The sequence below is a fragment of the Stegodyphus dumicola genome, chromosome 2 (assembly GCF_044657685.1).
Source record: "Stegodyphus dumicola isolate Sdum_Otavi_A_Nest chromosome 2, ASM4465768v1".
In the NCBI taxonomy this organism is placed as follows: domain Eukaryota; kingdom Metazoa; phylum Arthropoda; class Arachnida; order Araneae; family Eresidae; genus Stegodyphus; species Stegodyphus dumicola.
The window spans coordinates 76,287,410-76,309,809 of record NC_140769.1 but is presented as its reverse complement, the minus strand read 5'-3'; the positions used below and the strand labels follow the sequence as shown (position 1 = coordinate 76,309,809).

Genomic DNA, 22,400 nt, shown 5'->3' with positions numbered 1-22,400 from the left:
AAAATACCAGCACTGATTAGCAATGGGAAATCTAATAATTAAATAATATAAAATATCTAATACCTTGACTTGATACATACTGAGTTCCACTGATAAGCGTTATTATATATATTCTTGAATAAAAATTGAATGATAAGATCTTTTACCTTTTAGGACTGTGTAACTCCTTTAACCTTTAGAATAAATTGAAATATCATAACGTGGAACTAAAAATATTGCTCACTTTTTCATTTTCCTCTTATAGTAGCCGTGCTTTTGATTTAATATTCTGGTGAACGTTAATGATGCCTAAACAGGAATGTGTATATTCATAGCTTTTATAATTATTTTCTGCAAAAAATGTGAAAAGAAAGATATTTATTCTTTCCCAGCTGAGAAAGGCATAACTCATATTCTTGCAGTCTTGCCAGGAAGATTTTCCGAGCATTCAGTTTTGTCTGTTAGAAAAGTCGATACGAAACAAATAAAGTATGCGCTTCGGTTTCTAACCCCTGATCTCTCTTTTGTTATTTTGTGTCGTCTCCTAGAAAGTATGGAAATGCGAAATCGATATCTGCTTCTTTTTGCTACCTCCGAATTGCTATCTTTGCTTGGGAACAGTTGCTGTTTATCTTCGCAATTGTTTCGGAATTTCTTTTCCCAATTTTTCGGAATTAATTTCCTGCGTTTTCAAAAAAAAACAAAAAAAAAAAAAAAAAAAAAAAGGAACTTTACTTTTGAGGTTTGTGGATATTGTATGAGTGTATGAGACTATCCAGTGTTTGAGTTCCCTGTCGTTTGTTTGCCTTGGTTGTATTGAAAAATAAATATGTCTCTTTTCTGGACGGTATCGTATTTATGTAATATTATTTATATTTTTATTTAATACCATATATGGAAATTAAAGCTTGAAATTAATTTTCCATATTGACCCCTATATATTTCCCATTTGAAAGCCTTCGTCATCCATGTCTTATATATGTCACTTAAGATTTAAATAAAAACAAGTTTTCATGTAAATTTTAATTCATACGAGCTTTTCATTTTACCGTATTTTTCCCTCCAGGGAGGCGTATTCTGCAATCACCTAGTTTTGACTTCATTTGATTTTTGTTTGTGTGACCACATGAAAATGTAACTAAAATTCAGAAAATTTTACATCCTAAGAATGTATTCAACAGGCTTATCAACAATTTTCTTTCACTCTGATCCATAAATTTCTGCGAGAGTACATATTTCGTCTTCAGCTGCTAGCAGAGTTGCAGGCAGCTTTGAAGAAATTCTTTTCTCTCTTTTTCTCTTTTGAACAAATTTCTTGCTCAAAAAAATCTCCGAGTTTCACAATACCTCGGTCTGTTATGGTCGAGGTATTGTGAAACTCGGAGGTAGGTAAATAATAATTAAGGTAAATAATAATTGAATCAGTCTCAGCTATAAATGTAATATTAAGATTGTTAACAAATTCCTTTTACCCCGAAAAAATTTGTCAGCACAATTAAACGTTGTCGCGGTATCACATGTTAAATTTCATCCTGTATTACGTGTATGGGGAAGAAATGCAGAAAACATTTGATATTCCGTTCTGAAGAACTAATAGCCCTATCGAGATTAAATTTCACTTGCATACTTAGGATTTGTAAGTAAACAAAATTATGAAAAAATATTAACTATCTGATTAGCGATTCACGATGGTTCACAGATGGCTGCGCGTTGTTTACAATGGCTAAATATGGTAATGTTTAAATATCATTGTCACTGAACAGATTTTGTACATCTACTACTACATTTAAAAAAACTGCAATACAGAATTTACAAGAACTGGGCATCATCTTTTGTAATTTACAGAATTTACAAGACTCTTTACGAAATTTCTTTGAAATTTAGTATCAAAATGTATTTTTAAGGCACATTTAATAGAAATTTCATCTTAACTGTGAGGCAGTATAAATGATCTTTCCAACTTCAGCTAAGTACTGGAAACAAAGTTACAAAGGTTGTGCAGTTTAAAAAAAAATTAAAGCATCGAATGCTCTTGAAAATTCTGTTTTATGTTCTTGCATTTTGCTTATTGAATCCCGCTATTGATTGTGAATCTGATAAAAAAATATATGCCAAACAATTCTCTTCCTCTTTTTTTAAGGAAATTTGTTAGAGTCTTATACGAACACTTTTTCTTAAATAATCCGAGAGAATGTTTTTATTTCATAATTTTTATTCTGCCCCTGTATCTTCATAGGACCAGAACAAAACCAAAGAACAAAGCGATTTTTTTTTCGCAATCTGTTTAGTTTTTGCTGTTCTCAGATCTTCCAAAGAGCTTATTTCTAAACCTTATTGCTGTTCCATGTCTAATGCATTGAGAAAATAATCGCAGTTTCCCAAATGAGAGTTCGGCTTCTTTGGAATCGCTTCATTGTGGGTATCTCTCCGTCCTTCCTCTTCTTCCTCCACTGAGCATTCTACCCTACTGTAAGTCCGTCCGGCTATAACTTTTCCCTCACGCTACCATTTAGTTCACTTTTCTTTTCCTGGTAGCGACCTGACCGATCCAACTGCACAGCCCAAACACGCTAATGCAATTAGCTCCCCTCCCCTTTAGGATGCTGTGGAGAAGAAAAGGCTTTATATCTCTCTCTCATTCTCTCTCTGTATCTTTCTGGCTCTCTATCTCTAGCTGTGTCTGTGCTTTTTCTTCATTGATGCTTTTCTTTCCATTACCGTCGCCTTTTCTTTCTTTGCATTATTTGTCACGTTAATGTGTTTTTTTTTTTTTTTTTCTCTCTCTCTCTCCCTTCACGCGCTCTCCATCTTTTTCTTGCCTTTTCTGGTTGAATGTGCTATAGCCGCTGTGACTTCAGTTGCGGTTCTATTGCTTTGGCTTCTGATGAGAAATATATTTGTTTAGTTTTTGTTACTGGATTTTGTTTTGATCTCGGCAGGGGTTAATTTCTACTTCCGTTTGCAGTTTTAGGAGCTTTACTAAGCTGGGAAAAGTTTTTATGGGTTGTTTCATTTGGATATGTAAGTTCGAAATTACAGAGTACTCTAATTTCATGCTAATTGATTTACGTTGTTCTGGAGAAGGAAAAGACTTCTTTAATTAGAAAACTTGTGTTCCGTAATTACTATAACGCATTAACATAAAAAGAAAAGGACTTTTCCTCTGTATGTTTTAAGCTAAAGTGTGTCTTTGAAATTATAATATGTTTTAGCTATTACAGAAACTCTCTTATTTAGCTTAAATTATAAATGTTAATTTTCCTTATTTCTTGTTCCATATGTCAAGTAATTAATCTGTGAACTGCTGCAGTTACGACATTTGTTACCAGACTTCAAAATGGCATAAATGCAAAATGTCTTATGCTCGATGTTAATAGAATATAACGCAGCAGGCATACCAGAAAAGGTTCATTGAATAAGACTCTACAGTGGTTTCAAATACTTCTCTTTAGCACTGCAAGAAACAGTTCTAAAATAGACAAAAATTTAGTTTCAGCCTTTGCCTGTAAAATTTAATAACCCTTTTAAAATTTTATTCAGAAAGGAAACATATTAGGTTCCTTTCAGAAATCAGAATTTTGCTTAATGTTGAATATCATGTAGTAAAAACTTCAAAAACAACTATAGTCATATCATATCCTTCAAATGTAAGTTGCAAATGCAAATGTTTTGAAGCTCTTATTTTTTAAATTATGAAGCAAAATGAATGTTTTGAAGCTCCCATTTTTAATGTACTTCAATAAGTTGAAACAAAATTACATTAATTATGCATTAAAAATTCAGCTCTAGTGTGAAACGTAATTGGAAATGGATCAGTCCGGCTTAAGTAAACAGATATTACCCTATCTTATATTAAAATAAGGGAAAATATGTGCCATATTTAACACCAGCTTTCTTTTTTCATTTGATGACTTTTCTGATTTGATAAAATGTTGTTATTGGGTGTGAATTGTATTGGGTATTTACAATGCAGAGGAAATAATATAAGCAAATATTTTTATAATGTTTTCTGAAACCCTTCTAATCCTATAAAATGATTTTATTAGGTTCGAATTATATTGAGTATTTACAATGCAGAGGGAAATGATATAAACAAATAACTTTGTAAAATTTTCTGAAACCTCGGGTAATTAAACTTAGGAAAATAATTAATAATCATATTAATAATCATGGAAATTTTTTACGATATTCAAATACTAAATGAAGTATATAACATTTAATTGTACAGGTAATTATACTCACCTAATTTATTAAGCTTGTAGAGTCATTAGGTTTTTTGGAAGCAGGAGACGTGAAAAATGAGCAATGCACTCTCTGGGACTCGAACCCTGGATCTCTCGAATAAGCATCGAGTATGCTTCCAATTACACTACGAAGGCATGCGCGAAGGAGGAAGAAAATACCTTATAAGCTTACCAGTGACCAAGTAATTAAAACAGATGAAAACTATTAATTTGACTCGGATTTGAATAAATCCTGGCGAACGGACTGATTGCCTGAATATTTTTCCGTAATTTTCCCAATGTGTTACGTAAATATGAGCCTGTTTCTCTTCGAATATCCTTCAGAAAGATACTCCTTGCGTTAAGTAGATAGCATTATGCGTTTTGCCATTTTAAAATAAGAAAGGGGAAAAGACTACTTAAAAATTCAAATTTTAAACTGCATGTATGACTTTTAACTTGAAAATCTTCGTTTTGCAGTAATATGCAAGAGATTAACTTTTTGTCAATGCTTTAACGTAAATTTAAAATTATATTGCAGTAATCATCATTGTATAAGTATCTGCAGTATTCTAACAAATATGCTCTCGACTTGAACAAAATGTGAAAAATATCTGCGAAAGCTTGAAATACGGACATGTTTTTTAATGTCAAAGTCTGATGAATAATCTGTGTTACAGTTTTTCACAATTATTTTCTCAGTTAAATATATTTCATCATACTGTGTTTGTCTTTTCAACATTATTCTACAAATTTTCTATCTTTATAATTTTTCAAGGGGAAAAATATTTTAATTCTTCCTTTTTATTATCGTATTTATTATCTATGAACATGCTTCATAATGAGCGACAGAATTTTTAGGTTATCAAGTTTGTAGATAATTTCACCGTAAAATAATCTCGCTTTTCGTTACTATGGAAGTTCTTTAATAAAACTGAGAAATCTATTCTAAAGAATTTGATGAATGGTAAAAATTTCCGGCGCTTAACTTTGTTTAAAGTATTGGGAAAACGTCGCGCTCTTTGAATAATCACCTAACCGCTTTTCTTCTGGCAATTAATCTTAAATGCAGTGAAAGACCTAACTTTGAAGGTTCATTAAACTTCTCTGATGGAATATTAATAAAGATCCATGCAAAATTAGATGAGGTTTGAAATATTTGTGTTCATAAGTTTATCTTAAAATGCATTCTGTAAGATTTAAGAGTTGTAAATTTTTCCTGGAATAAGATGTTCGTTTATTTGCTGGAAATAACGTAAATCCAATTACATTCTATGGCCAAACTTCATGTTAATAACATTCAGGAGTATTCAGAAGCCAGTACTGTATTTATATCGTTATAAAGTAGTTTATGAATAGAAAAAATATTTCGTGTGAACTTCTCATTCGTGAATTTCTCATTTTTTACTTAGTCTCTCATGGGTGAATTTCTCATTTTTTAGTTAATGTATCTATTTACTGACATAAAAATAAAATTCTCCTCCCCGTGTTGTATCCAGAAAGTTAATTTTCTGTGATATACAAATTTATTTATTTTTGCTTTCTATCGAATATTCTCACGCACCAAATAGTTTCTTGCGATTTTCAATGTACAGTATGGCGCACGAAATGACATAGCCTTTGTTTAGTTTATTACTCATTTATTTATCATATATTATGAAAACATTGTTTCTGAACATGGAAAGTGAGTTTAATTCAGAATATGTTCAGTGAGTCCCTAACGTGTTTGCACAAAGACTTGCAAGCTAAAATTTGCATTTATCATAATCCTCCGGCACACGTCTTCCGAGACTGCGCGATGAGAGCCTTGAGTTTTATTGTGTGCTTTCTTGCGAATACTTCAAGATATTTTCTCCCTCCTTCCAGCATGTCTTCGTGGTATAACGGTTAGCACACTCTACTCGTATTCGAGAGATCCAAGTTCGAGTCTCTGTGAGGGCATTGCTTATTTTTCACCTAATGACTCGACAACCTTACCTTAAAAAAATGTCTCATAAAATAATCACATGAATTATTATCTGCGCTGTGAGAGGACCACTGTCTCCCGCCTTCTTAAGTTCAGGAGACCAGTGTGCCATTACAGTCGCATTAAACATCTCATATAGGAAACAAAAATAACATTTGCTGTATGTGGGCGGGCTCCGTCTTCATAAACCACTGAGTATGTTTTTTATATGGAGACCTATTACCAGTTTCAGTTGTGTCTACACTTGATGGGGGGACGTCGATTCTTCTCCAATATAGAAGCATTGGCTTAGATCCCATTTTATACCAAAATTTGTACGTAAACATCTTTGCGTTGCTGCCAAACTGTTTTCTAAATTGAATGATATGACATTTCGTGCGCCAGTGAAAATAATTTTGACTGATTATAATAAACTAAAATCGAAAGAAAACGCAGTGGTTTTTTACAGTAACATAATTTTTCTTTCCTTCGAATGAAAACAACGTTTGTTATGTAAAAAACTGTATCAGTGGTTTTTCGTTACTCTTTATTCGTAGTACTATTCTGCGGAGAATAAAATTAGGAATAACGGAACAGCTTGCACTACGTAGGGCAGTCAAGATTTCAAAAAAATAATGATAAAAAAAATTGAAAAATTCAAGAAAAAGTCTTTGAGTTGTTTGCTGTTTTGTCACAGCTTTTGAGCAAAAAATGCTTTAATTATGATAAATCAAAAATTAAAACTACAGTAGATAAAAGGATAATGCAGCTGAATAGCCGGAGGAATATATATAGATCGCGTGAAGCCTAAAATAATTTAATTAATTCGTAAGATAAACCGGATACGTTTCACGAATTTTTGCAACTTGATCCGCGACCACCTCGCGAATATTGCGTTTTTTCCCTGCGAAAAACCTGCTGCCCTAATTGTAGTCAATCAAACTCTATTCATGATAAATCTGCAGTTAGGTATACTTCGTCATTTTTTCTTGTATAAACATTTAAACTGAAACTACAGTTTAAATATTAAATATTTAAATTGTTAGAAATTACTTTTCGAAGGCTCGTGATAGAATGCAAGGCTTTTACAGAAATGAGTATAAGTAGCCTCATGAGGTTTTAACAGAAATGAACTTCGGTGTTTAAAATAAATTATAAATATTATGATTATCACGGGTAATTTGCTTACGAATTTGAGCTAGTTTAATTTGCCCATAAATAATTAAAGCAGTAACATTTATGAAACTTGCTAAATATAGTTTAATCCGGTAATTTTGCAAAATTTCCAGGAATAAGTCATAATTCTTAATTCAAGAGTTTCGCTTTTAATTCCTATTTTTAAAACAGCTTATTAAAATGACTAGTATGCTTTAGAGTACGGCCGAGGTGGGGCTCTAAGTTTTAATTAAAATTGTAATTAATTTATGCCAGAAACGTATGCTTTGGTAAGGTATGACTGAGATCGATGCAGCGTTTATGTGCATCGCTTTAGAAAATATCGATTTCCTGCCTCAAAACCGTTAACGAATGTTAATAATATTAATTCTCGTGTTTTCAGACTGCACATAAAAGTCTGTGTACAGGAATGATGAATGTTTTGAATTCTGAATCTATTTCAGTGCATATTCGCTCATTCGTATGTAGAATATAAATAAAATTAGCTTAAATTTTTTTAATTTTTAAAAAATTGGATGTTATTAAACCGTTCACAGTTTTACAGGTGTTCTATTATCTGTAAGTAAAAGTTTGTTTTGGAAAATTCGTAAACTATGTGTATTTTTAATAAAATTTTTATATCCTAGTAGAAAGTTCCATTTCATATTTAAATAGGTATTTTTTTTTTTTTTCTTCTTCTAAGACTGCTGGAACTTTTGTTCTAAATTCCTTGAAGGAAACCTGTTCGAATCTGAATGCGAAATGTTTCATTAAATCGTAATTGCTATGTATAATATTCCATTTAACTGAATAAATCCCCTAAAATTAAAACTGATCAACAAGAAGGACAATCGGGAATTTCTTAAACTAGTTTTATAAAGCATCTCTAAAGAGACCTTCGGTGTGTTTAGTGTTTTTAATTCGAGGATTTGTCTTCGTAAAGTAGAACATAACCATGAAAATATTTGTGACAAACCTCGTATGAAAGCGATGTGTTGTGTGTGTGTGTGTGTGTGTGTGTGTGTGTGTGTGAAAACTTCGAGGGCTATCTGCCTAGGGGGAGGAATGCCTTCGTGGAGGGCTTTCTAAGGGGAACTGACTCGTATACACGTTTAACATGGGGAAAACCACAAGCTATGTGTTGAAATATATACTTAGCTATGTTTCTCACATACTCAAGTCTTTTCTTTATTAAATAATCGCGCAAGTGTCCACGTGGCAATAATTGATTAAAGCAAAGTAACTCAAGAGCTGTCTGCCTATAAGGAAACTGGCTAGTATTCATGTTACACATATGGAAAATAATGAATACTCCCAGGCAGCCAGCCTGTTCGCTGAGCTTCGAACCTGGGTCGAACTACCGATGTTGAGCGACTTTACCGCTCGGCCGCTAGTGATTATCTCAAGAAGAAGCCATAAAACTACCCTTTGCGAAGCTTGTAAAAAAATAAAACCGTAACTTTCGAATATTATCTAGTTTCATGCAATCGTTTTGCCATTTTTATTGAATTTCTATATTTTGTTAAATAATACGATAATTCAGTAAATAGCTTTAAACCGTCTTCTGTCTCATAAACTTAAGAAATCCTGTACTATAACTTCTTACCACAAATTGTAGAAATGCTGACCTTATTTCTCTTAAATTGTATGAAAAGCGTATGTATGTAACGATGGACGTGAAACAATATTTACTCAATGTTTCATTTTTGCGTGGATGTGATCTGGAATTCCATTCAACCACGGACACTAATTATCATTGCAGCTAGCGCGAGGCACATTCTTTTTCCGACTTCTTTTCTTTCTAGTCAAAAGCTCTTTTATTTCATTTTGCGAGCGCTACATTCCTTTATTAAGTGGAAGCTCTTACTACTTTCCTTTATAAAGCGAGGAAGGTATCACTTACTAAGCGCTGGGAAGCGCTCGTTTCCAATACTAATTAATGGAATCTCTGGAGATATTTTAATGACTGGAATTTCTTTTGTGATATATGATTCATACTGCAGGTTACCGAGTTGAATTCAGTTGTTTAATTTCTTGACATTGACTAATGTGCTTGTTTTATTGATTTTCTTTTCTTTACTGCAGTAGTTTTATCGATTATTTGAAACGGTCTCTTTTTTTTAAACCAGAATTATGCATTCAGAAACACAAATGTCGATTTGGAATATTTAATACTAAAGAGGGGTATCGTATGAAAATTGGCTGTTTTTCTTTCGTTTAAAGGTTTCATCTTCCTCCGGCTGTGATCATTGTATGGTAATTTTTTTATTGACGATCATCAGATCACGTTATGTTTTTTTTAAACTGATTAGTTAGTTTTAACCATTAACTTAAATGAAATGAAATATTTTGCGGTTTTTTAATCTCAGCATGAGTTGGCTGGTAGACGTTTATGACTGCGTAAATTCCTAGGTGTATATGGCTGCAGTATCTTTAAGAAATGAGGGCACTTAAAAATCCCTCCATCCGAAAATCTTCGCGAGAGAGTGTTACTCGTAAATGCTGTTGTTCAGAATTTAAATTAAACTAGGACTAGGTAGCTGTTGTGTAAGTTGCTTTCATTAAATACTTCAGTTCAGAGTATTTTTTTTTCTTATATTATGTTTAAACATGACATACATGTATAAAAAATGCATTTCAGAAATTCTTTTTAGTTACTGAAATTTAATTGAATGAATTAAGTAAAGCAATAATGTTAAGATAATAATCAGTTAAGTTTATTTAATAAAGAAAGCGCACGATCTTCTCATCATTAATTCGTCCGAGTTCTTATAATTTATTGCATTTATTAATTTTTACAAAATTGATTTCTTTAAATTTAAAAATGCCAAAACATGAATATTTCTCTCATTTAAAACGTTCTTGTAATTGGATGTGTATATCTACGGCCAACGGTGTGTTTCACACGGTGTATCCAATAAAAGCGTAAGAAATTTAGGAAATGAAACTAACCAAAGAACACAAAATTTACAATATATTATTATCAGTATTTTGTTATAAACAGTTGAGTAAACCGAATCATGCACTCTAAGGTGAATTCTAAATTTAAATATTAAGTTCTTTAGAATGGTACCATCTTGCAGCGAGAACTTCCGGATTTTCATATTTCAAGGTTGACAACAATAGAAATACCCCCCCCCCAAAAAAAAAAAAAAGAAAACAACTCCAGTGTATTCTTAAAAAAAAAGATTAAGTGCTATATCAAAGAAACCTGAAAGTATAGTAACAGAGAATACATTTAGCAACATTTTTTGTAAGTGAAATTTATCAATTCCGTGGACTGTTATGATCTTTAATTTAGTGAAACGGAAATAAATCTAAATGCTGATTGAAAATTCGAGTCTTAATTTGAAGCGAAGTACTAAATATTGAGAGTGGAAATCCACCTTGTATGCGTTTCAGGATTCTTATTTAACTCTAAAGAAGTCAAAACATTTTAATTTTTAAATACTGCTAAATAACCAGAAACTCACAGGTTAATTAATGCTCTAGCAGTGAACAGTGAATAATTTTGGTTAGCTAATGCTGTCGCACGTTAATTAAAGTACTTTCTGGTGTGTGTTAAGATTATCAGCAACATTAATACGACGGAGACAGCTACTGAACAGTCATGCTGATATTTAGTTTGAGATTACCCGCCCAAATGGGATAGTAGTTAGTGATTCTAACTACCGTACCGAAGGGCCCGGGTTCGAATCCCATAGAAGGCGTGGATGTTTTAAATATGTAGTGTCTTTGCGGCATGGAGTCACTCGAAATATGGGAGCCGAAAGTTCTTTCGTGTGGTTTGGTGGTAGGAAAGAGGTTTGGGAGATTTTCGGACCCGTTTCTACGGGTCTGTCTCTTGACATTTGGGTGAAACTGGGCAAATTGTACTGTCAGCTAATATGGTGCCCAAGGCTCTTTCCAACGACAGACGTAATCTTGTGCTTCTTACCTCGATAAATTTCGTGTGCTTGTTCTGAGGATGAGGTCACATAAGTGAGATTAGTCACATCAACAAGAAGTTAGAAATTAATGAGCTTTACTTAATTATAAGATTTTTAGTTTTGTTGAAAATTAGAGAATAGTTTTCTTTCTACGAACTGAAAAAATAAAATCTGGAAATTATTTGTTTCATAATAAATTAGATGTAGAAGCGCAGGATAGTAGTGAAACCCTAGTTGAGCCCTAGTTGTTCGGTTCCTGAGGAACGACCAGGTTGTAAGGGATTTTATTTGTTCTTCCCCATGTTTAAGTACATAGGAGCTACTAATCTATTAGAAAATAATCCACCATACTATTCAAGGCTTAAACCCCTTGCTGTAATAAATTAAGTGATGACCTAACTCGTCTGAACTAATTTAAACTGTATAGTATTACATTATATTTGATTTAATTTCTGTGATGTAATGGTGATGTCAACCAACGACACGCATTGGGGGCGCTAGCTGTCTCTCAGGGACGCGCCAGTTTTGAAGCGGAGTAAAAAAGAGGGCGGGAGTAAAAAGGACTCATGGGAGCCGACAGCAAAAACGAAATTACCCTGTAAATAAGGCAATTCATATACGTAAAGAAAAAAATAGAATTGGGTATTACGATGAGATACATTCAGCGAAAGAACATTTTTGCTTACATTAGCTATACATAAGTCACGTGATCTCTTGAAGTCATCTTCATTTTGTTTTGTTTGTTTTAACTATACATAAGTCACGTGACCTCTGAGGTTCATCAGGAATGTATCTCATTTCTTACGTAGTATATCATTTTAATGATTAGATGTGGATATATCTGTCATGTAGAGAGAATCCGGCATCCGGAGTGAGATAGTTTGTTTACAATCAATGGACCTTAGGTTCGGTTTTTATCAACATTGGAACTCAAGTTAACTTTCATTGTTCCATTTTTTTCTACATGTTTAAAAAGTACAAAAGGGGAGTAGTGAAGGAAGTGAAATTGCATAGAAGAAAGTTAACTATCACACATATAGATATGCTAATTTTTATCTTGATACGCTTCTTAAATATACAATATAGTGATGATTTATTGTGTTTTACTGTCTAGAATCCAGGTTGATTAACACATCGGAATTATTACAAAATGTTACTTGGTACAAGAAAAGTATTCTCCGTGCAAATTATTAAACTTGACATTTACTGCATTAAGTTTGTTGTTTAAGAAGAACTGTTCAGATCTTTCTCATAAACTGTCTTGTTTTCTGATTTATGAGAACGTTCTTCTGGTTGCATTTGCAACGTTTGGACAGCTTCCAAAATGTTTGGCTTTTGTATCTAAGTGCTTGAAACGTTGGCTGGAAAATTAAATGAAACTAGCCGCATCTGAAAACGTGCCAGCGATGCATTGTCTGAATAGATTTTTGGACTTCCATTTGTAGGTCGCAAACCTCTAGAGTGGTATTTGTTTGTGTTATTCTGTAAAATGTACATCTTTTAGTTATCTTTTTCCTTCCCCCCTCCCATTAAAAGTGCACTTCCGCTAATTTTGAGGTTATTATATTCTTCTAGTGTATTATGCTAAAAATACTGATGTATTTTTTAATTTATTTTTAATATTTCTATTCCTTTTATTTGTTAATATTATTTTTAGTGTATATGAATTTACATTAATAAAACATCTAAAAAAAAATTTTGATCCTTCAGTTAAAAGAAATCTTGCTTAACAAAAGCGGTGATAAAAATAATTTGTCCTTTTTTGAGTCAACTTCCTTTCAATGTTTCATTCTGTGAATGGAAGTAGAGCTATTTACGATGAAAACAAATGAGCTGAATATATCGAATGAAAATATAATGAACTAGAATATAAACACATGTTCAGGAGTTGATTTCAAGTATGCGCATTCGTTAATGGATTATACCAATTAAAAACATATGATTCATGAAAAGAGTTACCTGAAAGTTGCTGAATTACCAAAATCAGGAACGTCAATGATTCTAATAAATTATTACACACATTTAAAGCATCACAATTGAATATTTTGATATTTTGTTAAATTTTTAAGCAATTAGAATAGAAATTGAATACTTAGATTTGATGATTTCGTAAAGCTCTAGGAATTTTGTGTTTCATTTTGACAACATATTTCGCCATCCTTCCTCGACTAACTACATATTTATTTTATAATTAAGGCTAATTTTACCACATAAGGTCTGTAGAATCAGCCTTCATAGCTCTACAGCTACAATAACAAAAGGAATTGCATTGATGTCTCGAGTTGTTTCCACCTTTTGGAAGAAAAAAAAAATTATTTACATAGGCTGATATACATGTTCATGAAACAGTGACATGGTATTGTTCCTAGTGCTATAAAGGGAAATATGATTATGTTTTAATGTCATATAGTTATAGTTAATTATATCTATTTTTGATTTCCGAAAATACTTTCATGTGTAATCTAAAAGAAGGAAGTGTTATCTGAAAAGTCTCTATCGCGGTATGTTTATAATTTAAATAAGATCCTGCGACTCTAGTATATTTTTTTTCAGATATTGGAAGAATTAGATATTGAAAATATAATGTATATATATTTTTTCTTAACCTGAAATTGCTTTAAGAACATTCCATTTGTAAATTTTTATTGTACTCATTTTCGTAATCGCACAATATATTTTATCAAAATCGTTTTATTCATAACATACTGTTTCCAAAAACAAACGTTACATTGTGCTGTTGCAGCTAATCTCACTTGTCTGATCTAATCAAAACAAACCCACGAATTTTATCGGGGCAAGGAATGCAACCTGTGACTGTCGAAAGTAAGAGTGCGTCTGCGTTGACACGAGCCTTGAGCACCATGTAAGGTGACAGTACGACTTCCACCCCAGTTTTTAAGGACACCCTGAACGACGGGTCCTAGGGTCTCCCAACCCTCTTCGCCTACCACTAAACAACTCGAGACCAACCATTTATTTCGAGCGCCCATATCTGCGCAGACACTATACATTTACAAACATTCAGTCTTTCTCCAGGAGTCGAGCAAGGGCTTTTCGCTATGGCAGTCAGCGTCACTAACTATTACAGTCATTGCTGCTCGATGGACGAGGAACGAGTTTGGTTGCTTACGAGCAAAATAATGCTGGCAGAATGATTTAATATCAGTGTCTTATTTCCTGGTATAATGTACCTTTATAATATCAGAAATTTGTATGGAAATTGAAGTACGGTATTCCTTGAACTTAACTGCAAATCAGAATATTCTCTATGTTTATAATGATCCGCGATAATACGTATAGAAAGGACATTGTTTCCATTTAACAGGTGTTAACATTACATAAGTTTAATTGCACTGTTAACATTTTGCTACCATGAATTTTGCACATAGGTGGTTTATTGCTAATAACAGTCGAATCAACGTATTTTTTATATTTATTGCATGTGTTAAATTGGTTGTATTGTATTGCATACGCATATAAATTGCATGCACGCATATTATGCAGGCACAGTTGTAACATCATTCTTATTTACCCTTTACCCTTTTTCTCATTAATTTGAACGCAGCTTGCGGCTTGTATCCCACTAATTAATTTATGGACTAAATAAAATTGGACTGCAGAAGTACATCCAGATAAATCGAAGCAGATCCTGTTTGTATTTCATTAGCACAACAATATGGCATGCGATTCTATTCGCATGTAATATAACATTGTATAATAGGATTTTTCACAATGTTAGGGTCACGCTTTGCAACAAGACATGCTGTGCTATTCAGAAAATTGTTACACATTTTCTGTAAGCTCTGGAAAAATAGTGCTATGGCAAAATTTTAGACTTATCTCACATTATCGTTATACCGAGAATTATCTCGCATTGTCAGTCGTAAGGCAAATGTGTAGTATGTAATCGGGTGAATAATATTTTTGATAGTTCAGTATGCCTGTGTAACATTTTGAATGAAATGTGTTACATTTTATGTACTGCATACAATCATTTCTGCTAACTTAATTTTCGATTAAGATTCAAAAGATTGGAATAATGACAATGCGCCAAGAATTGAAGTTCTATCTTTAGTTAATAAAGAAAAAATTTAGGCTGAAGAATAATAGCAAGAATACCTATAATTGAAATAATCAAGGATTAAATTTTAGCCAAAAGATAATAAGAATATGCATTATTTACAATCATGACTGTATTCATACGTTACCCGCCGATGTGAAAGACTGGATTAAGTTATTTGGTTACGGCAAAGCGCACACGGGCTCTCTGCATGAGAACAGTGAATGCTTTCGTGAAGGACTTCTGAGAGAAACTATCTCGTATATATGTTATACACGTAGAAAAACTCGAAAATTCCCATATAACCAGCTCGTTTTGCCGAGTTCCGAACTCATGCTTTCAGAATTCACTCAATTGTTGATTAAGCAGTAATGTGGAAAATTTACTAAATTCAAATGCTGTAATAATTTTAATGAAAGAAACAAAAAAACTCATTGGGAATAGAATAATTCAAGTAAAGCTTTTTTTCTGTTATTATTACACGATTCCTTTCACCTTGAAAAACCTGGGAAGGTCAGAGAAATTAAAAAAGGGGGGATTTGAAATTTTTCTGAAAGGCTACCGAAAATCGAAACTTTTTACCGGCCTCATATCTGCTATAATTTTCTCAACCTCTTTTTCTTTGTTAATGAAATATTCTGTAGCATATTTAAGAAAGCATTTGCTGTTACTTATCGGAACCTATGTCATTTTAACACTTTGAATGTTAAAATATTCATTCCAGTACTTCTCAGTTTTATTTTAAAATTCCAAATAGTTAGCACATCAAGCGGTACATCACCTGTTTTTATCATAAATTATATACTGTTCTTAATTTTATTTGCAGAATGAACAGTTTTTCCCCTCTCGCCTCAAGAGTTGCATATTTCTGTTTGATAATTTTTTAAATAATTTAGATACATATTTCTTTCGTTTGATTCATCAAAATAAGATAAATTTTAGTAGCTTTCTTAGTTACCGCATTATAGTTTATAATAAACGAATAATATAGCTATTACTCAGCTAATCATACTTAATTGGTAACTTAATACGTTGACTGCCGGCAAAACGCATGAGGACCAATTTGAGCAGAGTAGTTTGCAGGTCGAAGAAGTTTATATTCCCATACAAATCTGCATAAATTTTGACCCACCGGGGGAGGTACACAAGCGTGAATATTGCTGTGATCTACCGATGCGTCACGGGGGACAGTTAAGGTGTAAGTTCATTAAATTTGATCAGAGAAATATTTCCATTTGCTCGTGGAAAGACAGGGAAATAAAAGTTAAATTTTAATTGAAATTTTGCTTCAAAAAAGATACTAGGAAGATTATTTATGAGTATTTTATAGCATCCACATTTGTAAAATACTTTATATCTTTTGCTTATGTTTTTATTACAGAAACAAAAAAGCGTTTTATCCTGTGAGGTACTTTCTGATATTACTGCTATTCCTTTGAAGTTCGATAGAGCATAGTAAAAATAATTCTTTGAAGTAAGTTTCTTTTATTAAAAAGAAAAAAAGGCATTTCTTAAAATAAAATGAGAATTCCTTCCTTTTACGTTTCCCAAATGAAAAAGTAATAACTGTTTAGCGATAAGGATTTGTTATTTTCTCTTATTTGATATATATATATATATATATATATAAACGAATAAATAAATTGTGTCGCAGTTAAAGCCATTTATTAAATCCCTTTCAGACGCTAAAGAATAATTTTTTTCATGTGTAATCATCAAATAGAAATAAAATTCGATTTTTTTTTTCTGTTTTTGATTGATGAAGCCCCGTTAATTTGTTCGCTGGAAATGGATTATGAGTAAAAAAAAATGGAAGTAAAGGGGGAGGGAAGAGGGAGAGGATTGGAAGTAAGTCAGTCGATGATTCGATTTCTGCCTCCACCCCTAACCTCCCCTTAACCAACCGAGGAATACGACAGTTAATGACTAATTGATTATCGGAAGTAGGTAGCTTGAAAAATATCCGTTCTACTTCTCGTTGTTATGAAACAGTGCTTCGCTAATTACTTTAAAATGTTCCCCTCAAAATGGCTAATGATGGAGAAATGTAAATTGTTGTGTCTTTCACTTACCGAATTCAATTTAAAGGCATTAATTCAATCGCTATTACATTGAAAGTGGGTGGTTCTGAAGCAGCTTCTTTTCGAGTATTTTCATTATTCGACTCCGTTAATTTCATTATTTAAAGTGGCTTCTAATTGCAAGAGCCAGAGAAATATGCTCCCGAAGTATAATAGGAATAGTCGTTTTAGTTTTCTTCATGGCGAGGTGAATTACTACCCTTCTGTTTTGTTTCCTGGAATTATGCGATAGCTGCCTGTTTCTTTTCATTGTTTGAAAAAATATTCTGCTGATATTTGGGCGAAAATTCATTCAGTCTATATAAATGTTCATTCATTTTAAAACTTTTACCAATTCTATCTTTTGTTGCGATTTCTATAGCTTTTATTCTAAAAGATATAAGTGTTTCACTTCTCATTTGATATGATATGTGCGAATAAAAGTGCTGCTTACAAGAAGGAAATTTAATAACTTGCGTTCAGTTGGCCGCAATAAATCGCAGCTTGATTCAGAAATGAAATTTCCTTTTGAAAATCTGTGTCTGAGGTATTTTTCTGAGCTCTCTGTAGATGAAGAGTTTGATAAACAAATATGTGTAATGGAAATGAGAAATCTTTGATGTAAAATTTTCGATGTTCTTTTCTGTATTCTTTTCATTGTATATCAGTGCCTTCGCAAAAATATCTTTTGCACTTAAAAGCTATCCGTTTAAATCTATGAGCGCTCTATGTTTTGTATTTTTTTAAATCTATGAATGTTTCTCGTGCAGCGACTAACGAACTCAGGACATTATGTAATAATACGAAGATTTAATCTGGTGATTGCTTTTGGTATCGTTTTTTTTTTTTCAGGTGTAATTTTTACCTCAAAATTCTTTCCTTTCGTGCGTCTTCCCTGGAGAAGCTCTTACTTTCCGTTTTTTATTGAAGGGGGGGGGGAGGCGAGATGCTTTCTAGTAAAGATGAAAGTTTTTTTTTTATTGTGTTTATTAGAATTTTTGTTTTCAAAAGAAATTGGAACTGAACGAACAATTGATTTTTTTTCCCAGTAGCTCGCAAAAAAAAAAAAAAAAAAAAAAAAAAAAAAAAAAAAAAGAAGAAGAAGAAGAAGAAGAAATAGTTTAAAGAAAAGGAATTTTTTAATTTATTCGTCACTTGATCACGAGAAAAAGCGAAACATAAAACTATGCAAAGAAAGCTGAATTCGCAAATGTGTTTTAAAATGTAATTTTTTTTTCGCTTTCGATTTCACTAAAAAATCGGAATTTTAAAGCTGAAAGCTTAAAATTATCAACTAGTTACTGACTTAGTTGACTTAAAATTATCATAAAGTTACTGACTAGTTCGACATTAATATTATTACACAGTTCTTGCATCCAACAAATATGAAGTACTATATAAGAGCTCACATGAATCTTTGCTAAAACATGAAATCTAAGCAGTTCCTCAGCAATCTTTAGAGGACACAGGTTATTTTTCAGAAAGACAAATAAAAAAATGGCTTCGCGGGGACTCGAGCCTGGACCTCTCGAATACTCTCCGAGTTTGCTACCGTTACACCACGAGGGCATGCAGGAAGGTGGGAGAAAATACCTTACAATACCTTTTAATGGGTGAATGGGGATTAGGGGACCCAATCGCCAAATCCTGGTGGTGAAGAATCATCAACCAACACCTTTTAGTTCGGGCACCACTGTAGAGACATTAGGTTATTTTGATGTTTGAGACGTGAAATATTTGTAATGCTCTCGCCGAGACTTGCACCTGGACTTTCCGAATACGCGCCGAGTATGCTACAGTTACAACACGAAAGCATGCAGAAAGGAGATAGAAAATACCTTGTAACTGATATATTTACATTCTTTTTTCGAGAAACAAGAAATAATATATGTAAATGAATAAACTAATCAGAACTTCCAATAATAAAAGTACTTGAACTCAAATTTAGTGATATGTGAGGCTGCAAATTTTAACTGACTAGGGCTTAAAATTATGTTATAAAATGATTTAATGATTTTTATCGTTAAAAATAATCAGTTAAAATCAAAATATAGATAATTAAAGATTATCAAGTAAATGTATGTTGTTATTTGATGAATGATAAATGCGTAACAGAAAAATTTATAACATTTTAATTTGATTTCTTCAAATTAAAATGATATTGTACAATTTTGCTAGTTCAGTTTCAATTATAGTTCAGCTTATTACAATTATTATCACAAGACAGTTTTTCAGAGAGGTAAAATATAGAACCTTCCGAACACATTGTGAATATAAATTCCTTTTCTACAAATAATTGCTGCTTAATTCTAGAATAACAAAATTAACAAGGCTCTAGGCAAAAATTACAATACTTTAAAGAGATTTAAAATTGTTAAACTCTTATTTTTTATATATAAATTTTTAATTTAATTTTATTTTTTCAAATTAATGTAGACTTTGTGTTAACTTGCTGTTTTTAACATCCCAAAATCAGAGGTGAATAATTTTATTTTTAATTCAAAATGTTGAATAATTGTCAAAATGCATTCGGTTTTAATATTAATTTCGATTAAAGGCTATCAAAAATGTTATGGAATGAAATGTGCGTCAGGAAAGAAGAAGTTATAAACTTTCTGTCTATAATCATTGTTAGTCTATGTGCCATTCTGTCAATTTTCTTTTGTTAAAAATTTTCCAGAAGCATTCTGCAGATCGTTTGAGTTTGACTTCATATCACATCTTTTCATGCTCATCAAAATTTATAAGTTTTAAAAGATTTCCAATTCCAATAAAATTTAATTCACTATTTTAACGGGAGAAAAAGAGGGAGATATATTAGCACTATTAATACTATTTTGCGTCTGTTATTCGTTTATTGTTTAACACAAGGTGTTGTATATCTAAAATATTTTGTGTGAGAGGGTAATATCATCTTCGCAGAATAATATGTTTTTGAAAACAGAATACCACTAATTTTTTAGTATTGAAACGAGACCTAAGGAACGGCAGAGTTTTACCTTTCAACTGTATTTTACATAACTAAAACGTTAATTACTCCTTGTTGTACTTATGTGGGATCCGAAAGACTTCGCTTTTCTGATTTTAAAAAAAGTTGCGTAAAGTCCAAAGTTTGATCATTCATAGAATATGTTAAAGATTTTGGCAAGCCGAAAACGCAAAGCAATTCGGATTTAAATACTTCCACCATGTGATTCATACCATATGTTACTCCATCGTATGACGACCTCCACCGCCTTTAAGAAGGTAATCTTCATGGGCCGTTACACATTTGCCTCAGATTCAGCGCATTTCCGGACAATTAGAAAAAGCCGCTGTGCCCCATTCTTCTCCTTTCCGTGGGCAATTTTCGATTTCTGGGAGCGACGCCTGCTAAGCGAGAGAGAGAGAGTAATAACCACTTTTTTTTTCTTTTTCGTCGTAAAAAAAGCTCAGCTCCAAAGAAAGTAGCAGTGAATCGGAATAAAACTTCTCCTTTGGGTTTTTCGCTCAAACTTTCGGTCCCACTAGCGAGCCCTCGTAAAAAGAGAAAAGTGTTCCAGAGGACAAGGCGAAAAAAGGTCAACTTCAAATTCTCCATTTTTCTGGTCTCCGGGCGAGGATATAAAGGAAAGTAGTTGCGGGTTTTCGAGACTTGTGAAGGAAAGTTCTTTTCTCCCTCTCCTCCTCCTTATTGGGATTAATTCTGATCAGCTATCCTGGGAGATGAATGTTATTAGCCAATGAATTTCGACGAAAGTCTCTTTTCACCTTTTTCTTGGCAGAAATACTTTTCTACTATGTTCTTTTATTTTCGAACAAAGTTTTTGCAGACTGAAATGCTGTCAAAGGTGGGAAGAGGAAGGTGTAAGGGTCGGATTCTTGTGCTGGAAAATATTACTACTGACGTTGAATTTCGTTGTGTTCTTAAATTATTTTGCTTCTATTGGTTCATTTTTGTGTTGTTTTAAATGTTAGAAATTGCTGTAAATTGCAATTTGCGTTTGTGATAAAGCAGAATTTTTGTCTGCGATTGCTCTTTTTAGGCCTGTTTTTTCTCTTTAGATGGAAAATAAATAAATATTCGCTATATTAGTTTCAATCTGATTTGAATGGAAATATTCATGCCAAAAGCTGAATTTCTTAATCTCTTATCACTCATATACAAGGACACCAGCAAGGATTTCATGAAATCAGTTCCAGTGTTATGGACATGATTTCACGTAATTATAGGCGAAAATGATTCGTGTGTTCTTTCTCCCATCTGAAAAGATTTTTAAGAGTTTATTGTCAACGGGCAACTTTCAGTTTTTTATACTTTAAATTTAACCTTTCCGAAAAGTTTAGGTTTTTAGTAAATTATGGCAAAGCACATTAGGGCTTTGCCTTAGGCGAGGGATGCTGTCATGGAGCAAACTGGGTGTAAGGAAAACTGAGACGTATACACGTTACACATGGCGAAAAACCACGATTTATATACAAGGTCCATGCCGCCAACCCATTCTCCCAGAATAAACCCCAGATCGGATTTACCAGTGTTTAGGGATTTAACTGCTCTGCCGCTGGTTGGCCAACTAAAGCTAACAGTTGCAACTCTGTAAGCAAATTTAGAGCAGTTTCTCCATGCATTTTATTGTGCAATAAATGCTAACATTGAAAATATTGTACCTAGGTTCTAAGGAGAAATGGTGTGGGAAGAATGCTAAAATTAACTACGTTTATTTCTGCTAGTGTGTTCAATGACATATACAAGTCTGAATATGAATGATATTGCAAATTAGTTCGCAGTTATATTAATCTTTTATTTGTATACAATAAAATTTTCATAATTTTAATTTAAATTTGCTTTAAATTAGCTTTGTATGAATAATAGAATATTTGTTAAATTCAAATATATATATATATATATATATATATATTAAGTTGGAATTTCCTATTAGTGAAATTGCGCTTATAGTCTCAATTATTATCGTTTGACGAAACGCGCTCTAGATATTAGCTTGATTCGAGTTTTGAGCTACTTTTCCCTTGATAAATCCGGCTCAAACCTCGAGTTGAGCTATTTAGCAT

At 32.5% G+C, this 22,400-nt stretch overlaps 1 protein-coding gene across 1 annotated transcript in view; it reads left to right on the top strand.

Annotated features, from left to right (window-relative positions):
• LOC118185763 (uncharacterized) overlaps positions 1–22,400 on the top strand; it is an 831,500-nt gene that overhangs the window by 723,280 nt on the left and 85,820 nt on the right. The gene's annotated exons all lie outside the window — the stretch shown is intronic.